General features: G+C 40.9%; 5 non-coding genes and 11 pseudogenes across 5 annotated transcripts; all 16 read left to right on the forward strand.

Annotated features, from left to right (window-relative positions):
* The first annotated feature begins 954 nt into the window (after window positions 1–954).
* On the forward strand, window positions 955–1,063 carry LOC144430177 (5S ribosomal RNA; annotated as a pseudogene).
* Window positions 1,064–2,271: 1,208 nt separating this feature from the next.
* On the forward strand, window positions 2,272–2,380 carry LOC144430152 (5S ribosomal RNA; annotated as a pseudogene).
* A 1,182-nt stretch (window positions 2,381–3,562) lies between these two features.
* LOC144430330 (5S ribosomal RNA) lies at window positions 3,563–3,681 on the forward strand. The gene has a single exon (XR_013479457.1). It is a non-coding gene; the product is annotated as a 5S ribosomal RNA (ribosomal RNA).
* Window positions 3,682–4,887: 1,206 nt separating this feature from the next.
* LOC144430153 (5S ribosomal RNA) lies at window positions 4,888–4,996 on the forward strand (annotated as a pseudogene).
* A 1,181-nt stretch (window positions 4,997–6,177) lies between these two features.
* On the forward strand, window positions 6,178–6,286 carry LOC144430112 (5S ribosomal RNA; annotated as a pseudogene).
* A 1,204-nt stretch (window positions 6,287–7,490) lies between these two features.
* On the forward strand, window positions 7,491–7,599 carry LOC144430113 (5S ribosomal RNA; annotated as a pseudogene).
* A 1,202-nt stretch (window positions 7,600–8,801) lies between these two features.
* On the forward strand, window positions 8,802–8,920 carry LOC144430031 (5S ribosomal RNA). Its single transcript, XR_013479277.1, has one exon. It is a non-coding gene; the product is annotated as a 5S ribosomal RNA (ribosomal RNA).
* Window positions 8,921–10,125: 1,205 nt separating this feature from the next.
* Window positions 10,126–10,234, forward strand: LOC144430114 (5S ribosomal RNA; annotated as a pseudogene).
* Window positions 10,235–12,736: 2,502 nt separating this feature from the next.
* LOC144430033 (5S ribosomal RNA) lies at window positions 12,737–12,855 on the forward strand. The gene has a single exon (XR_013479279.1). It is a non-coding gene; the product is annotated as a 5S ribosomal RNA (ribosomal RNA).
* A 1,205-nt stretch (window positions 12,856–14,060) lies between these two features.
* LOC144430115 (5S ribosomal RNA) lies at window positions 14,061–14,169 on the forward strand (annotated as a pseudogene).
* A 1,204-nt stretch (window positions 14,170–15,373) lies between these two features.
* Window positions 15,374–15,482, forward strand: LOC144430117 (5S ribosomal RNA; annotated as a pseudogene).
* Window positions 15,483–16,684: 1,202 nt separating this feature from the next.
* On the forward strand, window positions 16,685–16,803 carry LOC144430034 (5S ribosomal RNA). Its single transcript, XR_013479280.1, has one exon. It is a non-coding gene; the product is annotated as a 5S ribosomal RNA (ribosomal RNA).
* A 1,205-nt stretch (window positions 16,804–18,008) lies between these two features.
* LOC144430154 (5S ribosomal RNA) lies at window positions 18,009–18,117 on the forward strand (annotated as a pseudogene).
* A 1,181-nt stretch (window positions 18,118–19,298) lies between these two features.
* Window positions 19,299–19,407, forward strand: LOC144430146 (5S ribosomal RNA; annotated as a pseudogene).
* A 1,217-nt stretch (window positions 19,408–20,624) lies between these two features.
* Window positions 20,625–20,733, forward strand: LOC144430119 (5S ribosomal RNA; annotated as a pseudogene).
* Window positions 20,734–21,936: 1,203 nt separating this feature from the next.
* Window positions 21,937–22,055, forward strand: LOC144430035 (5S ribosomal RNA). The gene has a single exon (XR_013479281.1). It is a non-coding gene; the product is annotated as a 5S ribosomal RNA (ribosomal RNA).
* Window positions 22,056–22,570: the final 515 nt, after the last annotated feature.

Consider the following 22,570-nt stretch of genomic DNA (forward strand, 5'->3'; position numbering starts at 1 on the left):
TGGGAAATCGAGATAAGACGACTTAATTAATCATATGACGGATCACGGCCAATCGCCCGGTTATTTCATTTCGGAAGCAAGCACCTAATGGTAGCGGAAGCCCTAACTTACCTGCGGTAACATGGACTACCTTACGACAACGAAGGGTTCTGAAAACTATCCCTTAATGGAATTTGAACCCACGCAGAGTAATCAGAGGTGTGGTAACGAGCGTATATCTGACACTTCGCACGATGCGCCACACGGTTGAGCACGAGTTTTACCATAGCTTGAAATCTACCTATATCTAGTATTACATAGTGAGATCTACGTCAATTCAGTAATTTAGCGCAGGTTCAAAGCCTTCATTTGCATCCCTAGGAGATATCTCATTAAATTTAGTTAGACTGACTGACTATTAACGTTGATACATTTTTATTGAACCGGACTTAATCGAAAAATTAAACTCTCGCCAAGTTATGGGCGATCACCGAAGTGCCACGCGCTTGTGAGAGTTTATATATAACTTTTGATACTGTGTGAGTGCACGTAACCTAGCTTTGAGCACATATAAAAAAAAAAAGCCTATAAGAAGGGCAACTTTCATATATACTGTCGAACTATCTGGGTTATGTGCAATACAATGGGCATCCGCTTATCAAAAAGCTTTGTCAATAACACGTCAGGCCTCAATAACAAACAAGCGAGTTATATCAGCGACTCGATGCTTGCGTTAAGCCATACACCAGAGATAAAATACCTATGAGGAAAAACATGCAATCAATAAATTAACGCATGTAATCAATAATACCAAAATTTGACACTGGTAGAAAATGTCGGCGGTAAGCCACTGAGCGAAACAGCGACTGCCTGAGTTTCATTGTTTGTGACTCCACAAACGAAACAGTTGCGCTTCGCTTCTCTCTCATTAGGCGTTGCCTAAATATAAATAACCGAATATGTCTCGTCGATATCGCCTACGACCATACCACGTTGAATACACTAGATCTCGTAAGTTAAGCAACGTCGGGCTCGGTTAGTACTTGCATGGGTGACCGGCTGGGAATACCGGGTGCCGTAGGCTTTTCGCTTTTATCAAAAATAAAAGGAATGCTGTCTGAACAAAACATAATTTAAAATGAATATGTTATGAAATATTTCAGATTGTCGAGGACTGAATAATAACTAACAGGGGCGAAACGCAACTTTACGAATAGTCACTGAGACCCGTCATCGATATTTCGAATGCGTCTTAATAGGTATAGGCCTACTATATATGGCAGAATAATCGGTGCTACTATGGAGTGAGTTAGGATATGGGAAATCGAGATAAGACGACTTAATTAATCATATGACGGATCACGGCCAATCGCCCGGTTATCAGTCAAGGCCAGGTATTTCATTTCGGAAGCAAGCACTTAATGGTAGCGGAAGCCGTAACAACTTACCTGCGGAAACAAGACTACCTTACGACGACGAAGGGTTCTGAAAACTACCCCTTAATGGAATTCGAACCCACGCAGAGTAATCAGAGGTGTGGTAACGAGCGTATATCTGACACTTAGCACGATGCGCCACACGGTTGAGCACAAGTTTTACCATAGCTTGAAATCTACCTATATCTAGTATTACATAGTGAGATCTACGTCAATTCAGTACTTTAGCGCAGGTTCAAAGCCTTCATTTTGCATCCCTAGTAGATATCTCATTAAATTTAGTTAGACTGACTGACTATTAACGTTGATACATTTTTATTGAACCGGACTTAATCGAAAAATTAAACTCTCGCCAAGTTACGGGCGATCACCGAAGTGCCACGCGCTTGTGAGAGTTTATATATAACTTTTGATACTGTGTGAGTGCACGTAACCTAGCTTTGAGCACATATAATAAAAAACAAGCTTATAAGAAGGGCAACTTTCATATATACTGTCGAACTATCTGGGTTATGTGCTATACAATGGGCATCCGCTCATCAAAAAGCTTTGTCAATAACACGTCAGGCCTCAGTAACAAACAAGCGAGTTATATCAGCGACTCGATGCTTGCGTTAAGCCATACACCAGAGATAAAATACCTATGAGGAAAAACATGCAATCAATAAATTAACGCATGTAATCAATAATAACAAAATTCGACACTGGTAGAAAATGTCGGCGGTAAGCCACTGAGCGAAACAGCGACTGCCTGAGTTTCATTGTTTGTGACTCTACAAACGAAACAGTTGCGCTTCGCTTCTCTCTCATTAGGCGTTGCCTAAATATAAATAACCGAATATGTCTCGTCGATATCGCCTACGACCATACCACGTTGAATACACCCGATCTCGTAAGTTAAGCAACGTCGGGCTCGGTTAGTACTTGCATGGGTGACCGGCTGGGAATACCGGGTGCCGTAGGCTTTTCGCTTTTATCAAAAATAAAAGGAATGCTGTCTGAACAAAACATAATTTAAAATGAATATGTTACAAAATATTTCAGATTGTCGAGGACTGAATAATAACTAACAGGGGCGAAACGCAACTTTACGAATAGTCACTGAGACCCGTCATCGATATTTCGAATGCGTCTTAATAGGTATACTATATATGGCAGAATAATCGGTGCTACTATGGAGTGAGTTAGGATATGGGAAATCGAGATAAGACGACTTAATTAATCATATGACGGATCAAGGCCAATCGCCCGGTTATTTCATTTCGGAAGCAAGCACCTAATGGTAGCGGAAGCCCTAACTTACCTGCGGTAACATGGACTACCTTACGACGACGAAGGGTTCTGAAAACTATCCCTTAATGGAATTCGAACCCACGCAGAGTAATCAGAGGTGTGGTAACGAGCGTATATCTGACACTTAGCACGATGCGCCACACGGTTGAGCACGAGTTTTACCATAGCTTGAAATCTACCTATATCTAGTATTACATAGTGAGATCTACGTCAATTCAGTAATTTAGCGCAGGTTCAAAGCCTTCATTTGTATCCCTAGGAGATATCTCATTAAATTTAGTTAGACTGACTGACTATTAACGTTGATACATTTTTATTGAACCGGACTTAATCGAAAAATTAAACTCTCGCCAAGTTACGGGCGATCACCGAAGTGCCACGCGCTTGTGAGAGTTTATATATAACTTTTGATACTGTGTGAGTGCACGTAACCTAGCTTTGAGCACATATAAAAAAAAACAAGCTTATAAGAAGGGCAACTTTCATATATACTGTCGAACTATCTGGGTTATGTGCAATACAATGGGCATCCGCTTATCAAAAAGCTTTGTCAATAACACGTCAGGCCTCAATAACAAACAAGCGAGTTATATCAGCGACTCGATGCTTGCGTTAAGCCATACACCAGAGATAAAATACCTATGAGGAAAAACATGCAATCAATAAATTAACGCATGTAATCAATAATAACAAAATTTGACACTGGTAGAAAATGTCGGCGGTAAGCCACTGAGCGAAACAGCGACTGCCTGAGTTTCATTGTTTGTGACTCTACAAACGAAACAGTTGCGCTTCGCTCCTCTCTCATTAGGCGTTGCCTAAATATAAATAACCGAATATGTCTCGTCGATATCGCCTACGACCATACCACGTTGAATACACCCGATCTCGTTCGATCTCGGAAGTTAAGCAACGTCGGGCTCGGTTAGTACTTGCATGGGTGACCGGCTGGGAATACCGGGTGCCGTAGGCTTTTCGCTTTTATCAAAAATAAAAGGAATGCTGTCTGAACAAAACATAATTTAAAATGAATATGTTATAAAATATTTCAGATTGTCGAGGACTGAATAATAACTAAAAGGGGCGAAACGCAACTTTACGAATAGTCACTGAGACCCGTCATCGATATTTCGAATGCGTTTTAATAGATATAGGCCTACTATATATGGCAGAATAATCGGCGCTACTATGGAGTGAGTTAGGATATGGGAAATCGAGATAAGACGACTTAATTAATCATATGACGGATCACGGCCAATCGCCCGGTTATCAGTCAAGGCCAGGTATTTCATTTCGGAAGCAAGCACTTAATGGTAGCGGAAGCCGTAACTTACCTGCGGTAACATGGACTACCTTACGACGACGAAGGGTTCTGAAAACTATCCCTTAATGGAATTCGAACCCACGCAGAGTAATCAGAGGTGTGGTAACGAGCGTATATCTGACACTTAGCACGATGCGCCACACGGTTGAGCACGAGTTTTACCATAGCTTGAAATCTACCTATATCTAGTATTACATAGTGAGATCTACGTCAATTCAGTACTTTAGCGCAGGTTCAAAGCCTTCATTTTGCATCCCTAGTAGATATCTCATTAAATTTAGTTAGACTGACTGACTATTAACGTTGATACATTTTTATTGAACCGGACTTAATCGAAAAATTAAACTCTCGCCAAGTTACGGGCGATCACCGAAGTGCCACGCGCTTGTGAGAGTTTATATATAACTTTTGATACTGTGTGAGTGCACATAACCTAGCTTTAAGCACATATAATAAAAAACAAGCTTATAAGAAGGGCAACTTTCATATATACTGTCGAACTATCTGGGTTATGTGCAATACAATGGGCATCCGCTTATCAAAAAGCTTTGTCAATAACACGTCAGGCCTCAATAACAAACAAGCGAGTTATATCAGCGACTCGATGCTTGCGTTAAGCCATACACCAGAGATAAAATACCAATGAGGAAAAACATGCAATCAATAAATTAACGCATGTAATCAATAATAACAAAATTTGACACTGGTAGAAAATGTCGGCGGTAAGTCACTGAGCGAAACAGCGACTGCCTGAGTTTCATTGTTTGTGACTCTACAAACGAAACAGTTGCGCTTCGCTTCTTTCTCATTAGGCGTTGCCTAAATATAAATAACCGAATATGTCTCGTCGATATCGCCTACGACCATACCACGTTGAATACACCCGATCTCGTAAGTTAAGCAACGTCGGGCTCGGTTAGTACTTGCATGGGTGACCGGCTGGGAATACCGGGTGCCGTAGGCTTTTCGCTTTTATCAAAAATAAAAGGAATGCTGTCTGAACAAAACATAATTTAAAATAAATATGTTATAAAATATTTCAGATTGTCGAGGACTGAATAATAACTAACAGGGGCGAAACGCAACTTTACGAATAGTCACTGAGACCCGTCATCGATATTTCGAATGCGTCTTAATAGGTATACTATATATGGCAGAATAATCGGTGCTACTATGGAGTGAGTTAGGATATGGGAAATCGAGATAAGACGACTTAATTAATCATATGACGGATCACGGCCAATCGCCCGGTTATTTCATTTCGGAAGCAAGCACCTAATGGTAGCGGAAGCCGTAATTTACCTGCGGTAACATGGACTACCTTACGACGATGAAGGGTTCTGAAAACTATCCCTTAATGGAATTCGAACCCACGCAGAGTAATCAGAGGTGTGGTAACGAGCGTATATCTGACACTTAGCACGATGCGCCACACGGTTGAGCACGAGTTTTACCATAGCTTGAAATCTACCTATATCTAGTATTACATAGTGAGATCTACGTCAATTCAGTAATTTAGCGCAGGTTCAAAGCCTTCATTTGCATCCCTAGGAGATATCTCATTAAATTTAGTTAGACTGACTGACTATTAACGTTGATACATTTTTATTGAACCGGACTTAATCGAAAAATAAACTCTCGCCAAGTTCCGGGCGATCACCGAAGTGCCACGCGCTTGTGAGAGTTTATATATAACTTTTGATACTGTGTGAGTGCACGTAACCTAGCTTTGAGCACATATAAAAAAAAACAAGCTTATAAGAAGGGCAACTTTCATATATACTGTCGAACTATCTGGGTTATGTGCAATACAATGGGCATCCGCTTATCAAAAAGCTTTGTCAATAACACGTCAGGCCTCAATAACAAACAAGCGAGTTATATCAGCGACTCGATGCTTGCGTTAAGCCATACACCAGAGATAAAATACCTATGAGGAAAAACATGCAATCAATAAATTAACGCATGTAATCAATAATAACAAAATTTGACACTGGTAGAAAATGTCGGCGGTAAGCCACTGAGCGAAACAGCGACTGCCCGAGTTTCATTGTTTGTGACTCTACAAACGAAACAGTTGCGCTTCGCTTCTCTCTCATTAGGCGTTGCCTAAATATAAATAACCGAATATGTCTCGTCGATATCGCCTACGACCATACCACGTTGAATACACCCGATCTCGGAAGTTAAGCAACGTCGGGCTCGGTTAGTACTTGCATGGGTGACCGGCTGGGAATACCGGGTGCCGTAGGCTTTTCGCTTTTATCAAAAATAAAAGGAATGCTGTCTGAACAAAACATAATTTAAAATGAATATGTTATAAAATATTTCAGATTGTCGAGGACTGAATAATAACTAACAGAGGCGAAACGCAACTTTACGAATAGTCACTGAGACCCGTCATCGATATTTCGAATGCGTCTTAATAGGTATAGGCCTACTATATATGGCAGAATAATCGGTGCTACTATGGAGTGAGTTAGGATATGGGAAATCGAGATAAGACGACTTAATTAATCATATGACGGATCACGGCCAATTGCCCGGTTATCAGTCAAGGCCAGTTATTTCATTTCGGAAGCGAGCACTTAATGGTAGCGGAAGCCGTAACTTACCTGCGGTAACATGGACTACCTTACGACGACGAAGGGTTCTGAAAACTATCCCTTAATAGAATTCGAACCCACGCAGAGTAATCAGAGGTGTGGTACGAGCGTATATCTGACACTTAGCACGATGCGCCACACGGTTGAGCACGAGTTTTACCATAGCTTGAAATCTACCTATATCTAGTATTACATAGTGAGATCTACGTCAATTCAGTACTTTAGCGCAGGTTCAAAGCCTTCATTTTGCATCCCTAGTAGATATCTCATTAAATTTAGTTAGACTGACTGACTATTAACGTTGATACATTTTTATTGAACCGGACTAAATCGAAAAATTAAACTCTCGCCAAGTTACGGGCGATCACCGAAGTGCCACGCGCTTGTGAGAGTTTATATATAACTTTTGATACTGTGTGAGTGCACGTAACCTAGCTTTGAGCACATATAAAAAAAAAAAGCTTATAAGAAGGGCAACTTTCATATATACTGTCGAACTATCTGGGTTATGTGCAATACAATGGGCATCCGCTTATCAAAAAGCTTTGTCAATAACACGTCAGGCCTCAATAACAAACAAGCGAGTTATATCAGCGACTCGATGCTTGCGTTAAGCCATACACCAGAGATAAAATACCTATGAGGAAAAACATGCAATCAATAAATTAACGCATGTAATCAATAATAACAAAATTTGACACTGGTAGAAAATGTCGGCGGTAAGCCACTGAGCGAAACAGCGACTGCCTGAGTTTCATTGTTTGTGACTCTACAAACGAAACAGTTGCGCTTCGCTTCTCTCTCATTAGGCGTTGCCTAAATATAAATAACCGAATATGTCTCGTCGATATCGCCTACGACCATACCACGTTGAATACACCCGATCTCGGAAGTTAAGCAACGTCGGGCTCGGTTAGTACTTGCATGGGTGACCGGCTGGGAATACCGGGTGCCGTAGGCTTTTCGCTTTTATCAACAATAAAAGGAATGCTGTCTGAACAAAACATAATTTAAAATGAATATGTTATAAAATATTTCAGATTGTCGAGGACTGAATAATAACTAACAGGGGCGAAACGCAACTTTACGAATAGTCACTGAGACCCGTCATCGATATTTCGAATGCGTCTTAATAGGTATAGGCCTACTATATATGGCAGAATAATCGGTGCTACTATGGAGTGAGTTAGGATATGGGAAATCGAGATAAGACGACTTAATTAATCATATGACGGATCACGGCCAATCGCCCGGTTATCAGTCAAGGCCAGTTATTTCATTTCGGAAGCAAGCACTTAATGGTAGCGGAAGCCGTAACTTACCTGCGGTAACATGGACTACCTTACGACGACGAAGGGTTCTGAAAACTATCCCTTAATAGAATTCGAACCCACGCAGAGTAATCAGAGGTGTGGTACGAGCGTATATCTGACACTTAGCACGATGCGCCACACGGTTGAGCACGAGTTTTACCATAGCTTGAAATCTACCTATATCTAGTATTACATAGTGAGATCTACGTCAATTCAGTACTTTAGCGCAGGTTCAAAGCCTTCATTTTGCATCCCTAGTAGATATCTCATTAAATTTAGTTAGACTGACTGACTATTAACGTTGATACATTTTTATTGAACCGGACTTAATCGAAAAATTAAACTCTCGCCAAGTTACGGGCGATCACCGAAGTGCCACGCGCTTGTGAGAGTTTATATATAACTTTTGATACTGTGTGAGTGCACGTAACCTAGCTTTGAGCACATATAAAAAAAAAAGCTTATAAGAAGGGCAACTTTCATATATACTGTCGAACTATCTGGGTTATGTGCAATACAATGGGCATCCGCTTATCAAAAAGCTTTGTCAATAACACGTCAGGCCTCAATAACAAACAAGCGAGTTATATCAGCGACTCGATGCTTGCGTTAAGCCATACACCAGAGATAACATACCTATGAGGAAAAACATGCAATCAATAAATTAACGCATGTAATCAAAAATAACAAAATTTGACACTGGTAGAAAATGTCGGCGGTAAGCCACTGAGCGAAACAGCGACTGCCTGAGTTTCATTGTTTGTGACTCTACAAACGAAACAGTTGCGCTTCGCTTCTCTCTCATTAAGCGTTGCCTAAATATGAATAACCGAATTAGCTCGTCGATATCGCCTATGACCATACCACGTTGAATACACCCGATCTCGTTCGATCTCGGAAGTTAAGCAACGTCGGGCTCGGTTAGTACTTGCATGGGTGACCGGCTGGGAATACCGGGTGCCGTAGGCTTTTCGCTTTTATCAAAAATAAAAGGAATGCTGTCTGAACAAAACAAAATTTAAAATGAATATGTTATAAAATATTTCAGATTGTCGAGGACTGAATAATAACTAACAGGGGCGAAACGCAACTTTACGAATAGTCACTGAGACCCGTCATCGATATTTCGAATGCGTCTTAATAGGTATAGGCCTACTATATATGGCAGAATAATCGGTGCTACTATGGAGTGAGTTAGGATATGGGAAATCGAGATAAGACGACCTAATTAATCATATGACAGATCACGGCCAATCGCCCGGTTATCAGTCAAGGCCAGGTATTTCATTTCGGAAGCAAGCACTTAATGGTAGCGGAAGCCGTAACTTACCTGCGGTAACATGGACTACCTGACGACGACGAAGGGTTCTGAAAACTATCCCTTAATGGAATTCGAACCCACGCAGAGTAATCAGAGGTGTGGTAACGAGCGTATATCTGACACTTAGCACGATGCGCCACACGGTTGAGCACGAGTTTTACCATAGCTTGAAATCTACCTATATCTAGTATTACATAGTGAGATCTACGTCAATTCAGTAATTTAGCGCAGGTTCAAAGCCTTCATTTGTATCCCTAGGAGATATCTCATTAAATTTAGTTAGACTGACTGACTATTAACGTTGATACATTTTTATTGAACCGGACTTAATCGAAAAATTAAACTCTCGCCAAGTTACGGGCGATCACCGAAGTGCCACGCGCTTGTGAGAGTTTATATATAACTTTTGATACTGTGTGAGTGCACGTAACCTAGCTTTGAGCACATATAATAAAAAACAAGCTTATAAGAAGGGCAACTTTCATATATACTGTCGAACTATCTGGGTTATGTGCAATACAATGGGCATCCGCTTATCAAAAAGCTTTGTCAATAACACGTCAGGCCTCAATAACAAACAAGCGAGTTATATCAGCGACTCGATGCTTGCGTTAAGCCATACACCAGAGATAAAATACCTATGAGGAAAAACATGCAATCAATAAATTAACGCATGTAATCAATAATAACAAAATTTGACACTGGTAGAAAATGTCGGCGGTAAGCCACTGAGCGAAACAGCGACTGCCCGAGTTTCATTGTTTGTGACTCTACAAACGAAACAGTTGCGCTTCGCTTCTCTCTCATTAGGCGTTGCCTAAATATAAATAACCGAATATGTCTCGTCGATATCGCCTACGACCATACCACGTTGAATACACCCGATCTCGGAAGTTAAGCAACGTCGGGCTCGGTTAGTACTTGCATGGGTGACCGGCTGGGAATACCGGGTGCCGTAGGCTTTTCGCTTTTATCAAAAATAAAAGGAATGCTGTCTGAACAAAACATAATTTAAAATGAATATGTTATAAAATATTTCAGATTGTCGAGGACTGAATAATAACTAACAGAGGCGAAACGCAACTTTACGAATAGTCACTGAGACCCGTCATCGATATTTCGAATGCGTCTTAATAGGTATAGGCCTACTATATATGGCAGAATAATCGGTGCTACTATGGAGTGAGTTAGGATATGGGAAATCGAGATAAGACGACTTAATTAATCATATGACGGATCACGGCCAATTGCCCGGTTATCAGTCAAGGCCAGTTATTTCATTTCGGAAGCGAGCACTTAATGGTAGCGGAAGCCGTAACTTACCTGCGGTAACATGGACTACCTTACGACGACGAAGGGTTCTGAAAACTATCCCTTAATAGAATTCGAACCCACGCAGAGTAATCAGAGGTGTGGTACGAGCGTATATCTGACACTTAGCACGATGCGCCACACGGTTGAGCACGAGTTTTACCATAGCTTGAAATCTACCTATATCTAGTATTACATAGTGAGATCTACGTCAATTCAGTACTTTAGCGCAGGTTCAAAGCCTTCATTTTGCATCCCTAGTAGATATCTCATTAAATTTAGTTAGACTGACTGACTATTAACGTTGATACATTTTTATTGAACCGGACTAAATCGAAAAATTAAACTCTCGCCAAGTTACGGGCGATCACCGAAGTGCCACGCGCTTGTGAGAGTTTATATATAACTTTTGATACTGTGTGAGTGCACGTAACCTAGCTTTGAGCACATATAAAAAAAAAAAGCTTATAAGAAGGGCAACTTTCATATATACTGTCGAACTATCTGGGTTATGTGCAATACAATGGGCATCCGCTTATCAAAAAGCTTTGTCAATAACACGTCAGGCCTCAATAACAAACAAGCGAGTTATATCAGCGACTCGATGCTTGCGTTAAGCCATACACCAGAGATAAAATACCTATGAGGAAAAACATGCAATCAATAAATTAACGCATGTAATCAATAATAACAAAATTTGACACTGGTAGAAAATGTCGGCGGTAAGCCACTGAGCGAAACAGCGACTGCCTGAGTTTCATTGTTTGTGACTCTACAAACGAAACAGTTGCGCTTCGCTTCTCTCTCATTAGGCGTTGCCTAAATATAAATAACCGAATATGTCTCGTCGATATCGCCTACGACCATACCACGTTGAATACACCCGATCTCGGAAGTTAAGCAACGTCGGGCTCGGTTAGTACTTGCATGGGTGACCGGCTGCCGTAGGCTTTTCGCTTTTATCAACAATAAAAGGAATGCTGTCTGAACAAAACATAATTTAAAATGAATATGTTATAAAATATTTCAGATTGTCGAGGACTGAATAATAACTAACAGGGGCGAAACGCAACTTTACGAATAGTCACTGAGACCCGTCATCGATATTTCGAATGCGTCTTAATAGGTATAGGCCTACTATATATGGCAGAATAATCGGTGCTACTATGGAGTGAGTTAGGATATGGGAAATCGAGATAAGACGACTTAATTAATCATATGACGGATCACGGCCAATCGCCCGGTTATCAGTCAAGGCCAGTTATTTCATTTCGGAAGCAAGCACTTAATGGTAGCGGAAGCCGTAACTTACCTGCGGTAACATGGACTACCTTACGACGACGAAGGGTTCTGAAAACTATCCCTTAATAGAATTCGAACCCACGCAGAGTAATCAGAGGTGTGGTACGAGCGTATATCTGACACTTAGCACGATGCGCCACACGGTTGAGCACGAGTTTTACCATAGCTTGAAATCTACCTATATCTAGTATTACATAGTGAGATCTACGTCAATTCAGTACTTTAGCGCAGGTTCAAAGCCTTCATTTTGCATCCCTAGTAGATATCTCATTAAATTTAGTTAGACTGACTGACTATTAACGTTGATACATTTTTATTGAACCGGACTTAATCGAAAAATTAAACTCTCGCCAAGTTACGGGCGATCACCGAAGTGCCACGCGCTTGTGAGAGTTTATATATAACTTTTGATACTGTGTGAGTGCACGTAACCTAGCTTTGAGCACATATAAAAAAAAAAGCTTATAAGAAGGGCAACTTTCATATATACTGTCGAACTATCTGGGTTATGTGCAATACAATGGGCATCCGCTTATCAAAAAGCTTTGTCAATAACACGTCAGGCCTCAATAACAAACAAGCGAGTTATATCAGCGACTCGATGCTTGCGTTAAGCCATACACCAGAGATAACATACCTATGAGGAAAAACATGCAATCAATAAATTAACGCATGTAATCAAAAATAACAAAATTTGACACTGGTAGAAAATGTCGGCGGTAAGCCACTGAGCGAAACAGCGACTGCCTGAGTTTCATTGTTTGTGACTCTACAAACGAAACAGTTGCGCTTCGCTTCTCTCTCATTAAGCGTTGCCTAAATATGAATAACCGAATTAGCTCGTCGATATCGCCTATGACCATACCACGTTGAATACACCCGATCTCGTTCGATCTCGGAAGTTAAGCAACGTCGGGCTCGGTTAGTACTTGCATGGGTGACCGGCTGGGAATACCGGGTGCCGTAGGCTTTTCGCTTTTATCAAAAATAAAAGGAATGCTGTCTGAACAAAACAAAATTTAAAATGAATATGTTATAAAATATTTCAGATTGTCGAGGACTGAATAATAACTAACAGGGGCGAAACGCAACTTTACGAATAGTCACTGAGACCCGTCATCGATATTTCGAATGCGTCTTAATAGGTATAGGCCTACTATATATGGCAGAATAATCGGTGCTACTATGGAGTGAGTTAGGATATGGGAAATCGAGATAAGACGACCTAATTAATCATATGACAGATCACGGCCAATCGCCCGGTTATCAGTCAAGGCCAGGTATTTCATTTCGGAAGCAAGCACTTAATGGTAGCGGAAGCCGTAACTTACCTGCGGTAACATGGACTACCTGACGACGACGAAGGGTTCTGAAAACTATCCCTTAATGGAATTCGAACCCACGCAGAGTAATCAGAGGTGTGGTAACGAGCGTATATCTGACACTTAGCACGATGCGCCACACGGTTGAGCACGAGTTTTACCATAGCTTGAAATCTACCTATATCTAGTATTACATAGTGAGATCTACGTCAATTCAGTAATTTAGCGCAGGTTCAAAGCCTTCATTTGTATCCCTAGGAGATATCTCATTAAATTTAGTTAGACTGACTGACTATTAACGTTGATACATTTTTATTGAACCGGACTTAATCGAAAAATTAAACTCTCGCCAAGTTACGGGCGATCACCGAAGTGCCACGCGCTTGTGAGAGTTTATATATAACTTTTGATACTGTGTGAGTGCACGTAACCTAGCTTTGAGCACATATAATAAAAAACAAGCTTATAAGAAGGGCAACTTTCATATATACTGTCGAACTATCTGGGTTATGTGCTATACAATGGGCATCCGCTCATCAAAAAGCTTTGTCAATAACACGTCAGGCCTCAGTAACAAACAAGCGAGTTATATCAGCGACTCGATGCTTGCGTTAAGCCATACACCAGAGATAAAATACCTATGAGGAAAAACATGCAATCAATAAATTAACGCATGTAATCAATAATAACAAAATTCGACACTGGTAGAAAATGTCGGCGGTAAGCCACTGAGCGAAACAGCGACTGCCTGAGTTTCATTGTTTGTGACTCTACAAACGAAACAGTTGCGCTTCGCTTCTCTCTCATTAGGCGTTGCCTAAATATAAATAACCGAATATGTCTCGTCGATATCGCCTACGACCATACCACGTTGAATACACCCGATCTCGGAAGTTAAGCAACGTCGGGCTCGGTTAGTACTTGCATGGGTGACCGGCTGGGAATACCGGGTGCCGTAGGCTTTTCGCTTTTATCAAAAATAAAAGGAATGCTGTCTGAACAAAACATAATTTAAAATGAATATGTTATAAAATATTTCAGATTGTCGAGGACTGAATAATAACTAACAGAGGCGAAACGCAACTTTACGAATAGTCACTGAGACCCGTCATCGATATTTCGAATGCGTCTTAATAGGTATAGGCCTACTATATATGGCAGAATAATCGGTGCTACTATGGAGTGAGTTAGGATATGGGAAATCGAGATAAGACGACTTAATTAATCATATGACGGATCACGGCCAATTGCCCGGTTATCAGTCAAGGCCAGTTATTTCATTTCGGAAGCGAGCACTTAATGGTAGCGGAAGCCGTAACTTACCTGCGGTAACATGGACTACCTTACGACGACGAAGGGTTCTGAAAACTATCCCTTAATAGAATTCGAACCCACGCAGAGTAATCAGAGGTGTGGTACGAGCGTATATCTGACACTTAGCACGATGCGCCACACGGTTGAGCACGAGTTTTACCATAGCTTGAAATCTACCTATATCTAGTATTACATAGTGAGATCTACGTCAATTCAGTACTTTAGCGCAGGTTCAAAGCCTTCATTTTGCATCCCTAGTAGATATCTCATTAAATTTAGTTAGACTGACTGACTATTAACGTTGATACATTTTTATTGAACCGGACTTAATCGAAAAATTAAACTCTCGCCAAGTTACGGGCGATCACCGAAGTGCCACGCGCTTGTGAGAGTTTATATATAACTTTTGATACTGTGTGAGTGCACGTAACCTAGCTTTGAGCACATATAAAAAAAAAAAGCTTATAAGAAGGGCAACTTTCATATATACTGTCGAACTATCTGGGTTATGTGCAATACAATGGGCATCCGCTTATCAAAAAGCTTTGTCAATAACACGTCAGGCCTCAATAACAAACAAGCGAGTTATATCAGCGACTCGATGCTTGCGTTAAGCCATACACCAGAGATAAAATACCTATGAGGAAAAACATGCAATCAATAAATTAACGCATGTAATCAATAATAACAAAATTTGACACTGGTAGAAAATGTCGGCGGTAAGCCACTGAGCGAAACAGCGACTGCCTGAGTTTCATTGTTTGTGACTCTACAAACGAAACAGTTGCGCTTCGCTTCTCTCTCATTAGGCGTTGCCTAAATATAAATAACCGAATATGTCTCGTCGATATCGCCTACGACCATACCACGTTGAATACACCCGATCTCGGAAGTTAAGCAACGTCGGGCTCGGTTAGTACTTGCATGGGTGACCGGCTGGGAATACCGGGTGCCGTAGGCTTTTCGCTTTTATCAAAAATAAAAGGAATGCTGTCTGAACAAAACATAATTTAAAATGAATATGTTATAAAATATTTCAGATTGTCGAGGACTGAATAATAACTAACAGGGGCGAAACGCAACTTTACGAATAGTCACTGAGACCCGTCATCGATATTTCGAATGCGTCTTAATAGGTATAGGCCTACTATATATGGCAGAATAATCGGTGCTACTATGGAGTGAGTTAGGATATGGGAAATCGAGATAAGACGACTTAATTAATCATATGACGGATCACGGCCAATCGCCCGGTTATCAGTCAAGGCCAGTTATTTCATTTCGGAAGCAAGCACTTAATGGTAGCGGAAGCCGTAACTTACCTGCGGTAACATGGACTACCTTACGACGACGAAGGGTTCTGAAAACTATCCCTTAATAGAATTCGAACCCACGCAGAGTAATCAGAGGTGTGGTACGAGCGTATATCTGACACTTAGCACGATGCGCCACACGGTTGAGCACGAGTTTTACCATAGCTTGAAATCTACCTATATCTAGTATTACATAGTGAGATCTACGTCAATTCAGTACTTTAGCGCAGGTTCAAAGCCTTCATTTTGCATCCCTAGTAGATATCTCATTAAATTTAGTTAGACTGACTGACTATTAACGTTGATACATTTTTATTGAACCGGACTTAATCGAAAAATTAAACTCTCGCCAAGTTACGGGCGATCACCGAAGTGCCACGCGCTTGTGAGAGTTTATATATAACTTTTGATACTGTGTGAGTGCACGTAACCTAGCTTTGAGCACATATAAAAAAAAAAGCTTATAAGAAGGGCAACTTTCATATATACTGTCGAACTATCTGGGTTATGTGCAATACAATGGGCATCCGCTTATCAAAAAGCTTTGTCAATAACACGTCAGGCCTCAATAACAAACAAGCGAGTTATATCAGCGACTCGATGCTTGCGTTAAGCCATACACCAGAGATAACATACCTATGAGGAAAAACATGCAATCAATAAATTAACGCATGTAATCAAAAATAACAAAATTTGACACTGGTAGAAAATGTCGGCGGTAAGCCACTGAGCGAAACAGCGACTGCCTGAGTTTCATTGTTTGTGACTCTACAAACGAAACAGTTGCGCTTCGCTTCTCTCTCATTAAGCGTTGCCTAAATATGAATAACCGAATTAGCTCGTCGATATCGCCTATGACCATACCACGTTGAATACACCCGATCTCGTTCGATCTCGGAAGTTAAGCAACGTCGGGCTCGGTTAGTACTTGCATGGGTGACCGGCTGGGAATACCGGGTGCCGTAGGCTTTTCGCTTTTATCAAAAATAAAAGGAATGCTGTCTGAACAAAACAAAATTTAAAATGAATATGTTATAAAATATTTCAGATTGTCGAGGACTGAATAATAACTAACAGGGGCGAAACGCAACTTTACGAATAGTCACTGAGACCCGTCATCGATATTTCGAATGCGTCTTAATAGGTATAGGCCTACTATATATGGCAGAATAATCGGTGCTACTATGGAGTGAGTTAGGATATGGGAAATCGAGATAAGACGACCTAATTAATCATATGACGGATCACGGCCAATCGCCCGGTTATCAGTCAAGGCCAGGTATTTCATTTCGGAAGCAAGCACTTAATGGTAGCGGAAGCCGTAACTTACCTGCGGTAACATGGACTACCTGACGACGACGAAGGGTTCTGAAAACTATCCCTTAATGGAATTCGAACCCACGCAGAGTAATCAGAGGTGTGGTAACGAGCGTATATCTGACACTTAGCACGATGCGCCACACGGTTGAGCACGAGTTTTACCATAGCTTGAAATCTACCTATATCTAGTATTACATAGTGAGATCTACGTCAATTCAGTAATTTAGCGCAGGTTCAAAGCCTTCATTTGTATCCCTAGGAGATATCTCATTAAATTTAGTTAGACTGACTGACTATTAACGTTGATACATTTTTATTGAACCGGACTTAATCGAAAAATTAAACTCTCGCCAAGTTACGGGCGATCACCGAAGTGCCACGCGCTTGTGAGAGTTTATATATAACTTTTGATACTGTGTGAGTGCACGTAACCTAGCTTTGAGCACATATAATAAAAAACAAGCTTATAAGAAGGGCAACTTTCATATATACTGTCGAACTATCTGGGTTATGTGCTATACAATGGGCATCCGCTCATCAAAAAGCTTTGTCAATAACACGTCAGGCCTCAGTAACAAACAAGCGAGTTATATCAGCGACTCGATGCTTGCGTTAAGCCATACACCAGAGATAAAATACCTATGAGGAAAAACATGCAATCAATAAATTAACGCATGTAATCAATAATAACAAAATTCGACACTGGTAGAAAATGTCGGCGGTAAGCCACTGAGCGAAACAGCGACTGCCTGAGTTTCATTGTTTGTGACTCTACAAACGAAACAGTTGCGCTTCGCTTCTCTCTCATTAGGCGTTGCCTAAATATAAATAACCGAATATGTCTCGTCGATATCGCCTACGACCATACCACGTTGAATACACCCGATCTCGTAAGTTAAGCAACGTCGGGCTCGGTTAGTACTTGCATGGGTGACCGGCTGGGAATACCGGGTGCCGTAGGCTTTTCGCTTTTATCAAAAATAAAAGGAATGCTGTCTGAACAAAACATAATTTAAAATAAATATGTTATAAAATATTTCAGATTGTCGAGGACTGAATAATAACTAACAGGGGCGAAACGCAACTTTACGAATAGTCACTGAGACCCGTCATCGATATTTCGAATGCGTCTTAATAGGTATACTATATATGGCAGAATAATCGGTGCTACTATGGAGTGAGTTAGGATATGGGAAATCGAGATAAGACGACTTAATTAATCATATGACGGATCACGGCCAATCGCCCGGTTATTTCATTTCGGAAGCAAGCACCTAATGGTAGCGGAAGCCGTAATTTACCTGCGGTAACATGGACTACCTTACGACGACGAAGGGTTCTGAAAACTATCCCTTAATGGAATTCGAACCCACGCAGACTAATCAGAGGTGTGGTAACGAGCGTATATCTGACACTTAGCACGATGCGCCACACGGTTGAGCACGAGTTTTACCATAGCTTGAAATCTACCTATATCTAGTATTACATAGTGAGATCTACGTCAATTCAGTAATTTAGCGCAGGTTCAAAGCCTTCATTTGCATCCCTAGGAGATATCTCATTAAATTTAGTTAGACTGACTGACTATTAACGTTGATACATTTTTATTGAACCGGACTTAATCGAAAAATAAACTCTCGCCAAGTTACGGGCGATCACCGAAGTGCCACGCGCTTGTGAGAGTTTATATATAACTTTTGATACTGTGTGAGTGCACGTAACCTAGCTTTGAGCACATATAAAAAAAAACAAGCTTATAAGAAGGGCAACTTTCATATATACTGTCGAACTATCTGGGTTATGTGCAATACAATGGGCATCCGCTTATCAAAAAGCTTTGTCAATAACACGTCAGGCCTCAATAACAAACAAGCGAGTTATATCAGCGACTCGATGCTTGCGTTAAGCCATACACCAGAGATAAAATACCTATGAGGAAAAACATGCAATCAATAAATTAACGCATGTAATCAATAATAACAAAATTTGACACTGGTAGAAAATGTCGGCGGTAAGCCACTGAGCGAAACAGCGACTGCCTGAGTTTCATTGTTTGTGACTCTACAAACGAAACAGTTGCGCTTCGCTTCTCTCTCATTAGGCGTTGCCTAAATATAAATAACCGAATATGTCTCGTCGATATCGCCTACGACCATACCACGTTGAATACACCCGATCTCGGAAATTAAGCAACGTCGGGCTCGGTTAGTACTTGCATGGGTGACCGGCTGGGAATACCGGGTGCCGTAGGCTTTTCGCTTTTATCAAAAATAAAAGGAATGCTGTCTGAACAAAACACAATTTAAAATGAATATGTTATAAAATATTTCAGATTGTCGAGGACTGAATAATAACTAACAGAGGCGAAACGCAACTTTACGAATAGTCACTGAGACCCGTCATCGATATTTCGAATGCGTCTTAATAGGTATAGGCCTACTATATATGGCAGAATAATCGGTGCTACTATGGAGTGAGTTAGGATATGGGAAATCGAGATAAGACGACTTAATTAATCATATGACGGATCACGGCCAATTGCCCGGTTATCAGTCAAGGCCAGTTATTTCATTTCGGAAGCGAGCACTTAATGGTAGCGGAAGCCGTAACTTACCTGCGGTAACATGGACTACCTTACGACGACGAAGGGTTCTGAAAACTATCCCTTAATAGAATTCGAACCCACGCAGAGTAATCAGAGGTGTGGTACGAGCGTATATCTGACACTTAGCACGATGCGCCACACGGTTGAGCACGAGTTTTACCATAGCTTGAAATCTACCTATATCTAGTATTACATAGTGAGATCTACGTCAATTCAGTACTTTAGCGCAGGTTCAAAGCCTTCATTTTGCATCCCTAGTAGATATCTCATTAAATTTAGTTAGACTGACTGACTATTAACGTTGATACATTTTTATTGAACCGGACTTAATCGAAAAATTAAACTCTCGCCAAGTTACGGGCGATCACCGAAGTGCCACGCGCTTGTGAGAGTTTATATATAACTTTTGATACTGTGTGAGTGCACGTAACCTAGCTTTGAGCACATATAAAAAAAAAAAGCTTATAAGAAGGGCAACTTTCATATATACTGTCGAACTATCTGGGTTATGTGCAATATAAATGGGCAATACAATGGGCATCCGCTTATCAAAAAGCTTTGTCAATAACACGTCAGGCCTCAATAACAAACAAGCGAGTTATATCAGCGACTCGATGCTTGCGTTAAGCCATACACCAGAGATAAAATACCTATGAGGAAAAACATGCAATCAATAAATTAACGCATGTAATCAATAATAACAAAATTTGACACTGGTAGAAAATGTCGGCGGTAAGCCACTGAGCGAAACAGCGACTGCCTGAGTTTCATTGTTTGTGACTCTACAAACGAAACAGTTGCGCTTCGCTTCTCTCTCATTAGGCGTTGCCTAAATATAAATAACCGAATATGTCTCGTCGATATCGCCTACGACCATACCACGTTGAATACACCCGATCTCGGAAGTTAAGCAACGTCGGGCTCGGTTAGTACTTGCATGGGTGACCGGCTGGGAATACCGGGTGCCGTAGGCTTTTCGCTTTTATCAAAAATAAAAGGAATGCTGTCTGAACAAAACATAATTTAAAATGAATATGTTATAAAATATTTCAGATTGTCGAGGACTGAATAATAACTAACAGGGGCGAAACGCAACTTTACGAATAGTCACTGAGACCCGTCATCGATATTTCGAATGCGTCTTAATAGGTATAGGCCTACTATATATGGCAGAATAATCGGTGCTACTATGGAGTGAGTTAGGATATGGGAAATCGAGATAAGACGACTTAATTAATCATATGACGGATCACGGCCAATCGCCCGGTTATCAGTCAAGGCCAGTTATTTCCTTTCGGAAGCAAGCACTTAATGGTAGCGGAAGCCGTAACTTACCTGCGGTAACATGGACTACCTTACGACGACGAAGGGTTCTGAAAACTATCCCTTAATGGAATTCGAACCCACGCAGAGTAATCAGAGGTGTGGTACGAGCGTATATCTGACACTTAGCACGATGCGCCACACGGTTGAGCACGAGTTTTACCATAGCTTGAAATCTACCTATATCTAGTATTACATAGTGAGATCTACGTCAATTCAGTACTTTAGCGCAGGTTCAAAGCCTTCATTTTGCATCCCTAGTAGATATCTCATTAAATTTAGTTAGACTGACTGACTATTAACGTTGATACATTTTTATTGAACCGGACTTAATCGAAAAATTAAACTCTCGCCAAGTTACGGGCGATCACCGAAGTGCCACGCGCTTGTGAGAGTTTATATATAACTTTTGATACTGTGTGAGTGCACGTAACCTAGCTTTGAGCACATATAAAAAAAAAAGCTTATAAGAAGGGCAACTTTCATATATACTGTCGAACTATCTGGGTTATGTGCAATACAATGGGCATCCGCTTATCAAAAAGCTTTGTCAATAACACGTCAGGCCTCAATAACAAACAAGCGAGTTATATCAGCGACTCGATGCTTGCGTTAAGCCATACACCAGAGATAAAATACCTATGAGGAAAAACATGCAATCAATAAATTAACGCATGTAATCAATAATAACAAAATTTGACACTGGTAGAAAATGTCGGCGGTAAGCCACTGAGCGAAACAGCGACTGCCTGAGTTTCATTGTTTGTGACTCTACAAACGAAACAGTTGCGCTTCGCTTCTCTCTCATTAAGCGTTGCCTAAATATAAATAACCGAATATGTCTCGTCGATATCGCCTATGACCATACCACGTTGAATACACCCGATCTCGTTCGATCTCGGAAGTTAAGCAACGTCGGGCTCGGTTAGTACTTGCATGGGTGACCGGCTGGGAATACCGGGTGCCGTAGGCTTTTCGCTTTTATCAAAAATAAAAGGAATGCTGTCTGAACAAAACAAAATTTAAAATGAATATGTTATAAAATATTTCAGATTGTCGAGGACTGAATAATAACTAACAGGGGCGAAACGCAACTTTACGAATAGTCACTGAGACCCGTCATCGATATTTCGAATGCGTCTTAATAGGTATAGGCCTACTATATATGGCAGAATAATCGGTGCTACTATGGAGTGAGTTAGGATATGGGAAATCGAGATAAGACGACCTAATTAATCATATGACGGATCACGGCCAATCGCCCGGTTATCAGTCAAGGCCAGGTATTTCATTTCGGAAGCAAGCACTTAATGGTAGCGGAAGCCGTAACTTACCTGCGGTAACATGGACTACCTGACGACGACGAAGGGTTCTGAAAACTATCCCTTAATGGAATTCGAACCCACGCAGAGTAATCAGAGGTGTGGTAACGAGCGTATATCTGACACTTAGCACGATGCGCCACACGGTTGAGCACGAGTTTTACCA

Source organism: Styela clava, chromosome 11 (genome assembly GCF_964204865.1).
Source record: "Styela clava chromosome 11, kaStyClav1.hap1.2, whole genome shotgun sequence".
In the NCBI taxonomy this organism is placed as follows: Eukaryota; Metazoa; Chordata; class Ascidiacea; order Stolidobranchia; family Styelidae; genus Styela; species Styela clava.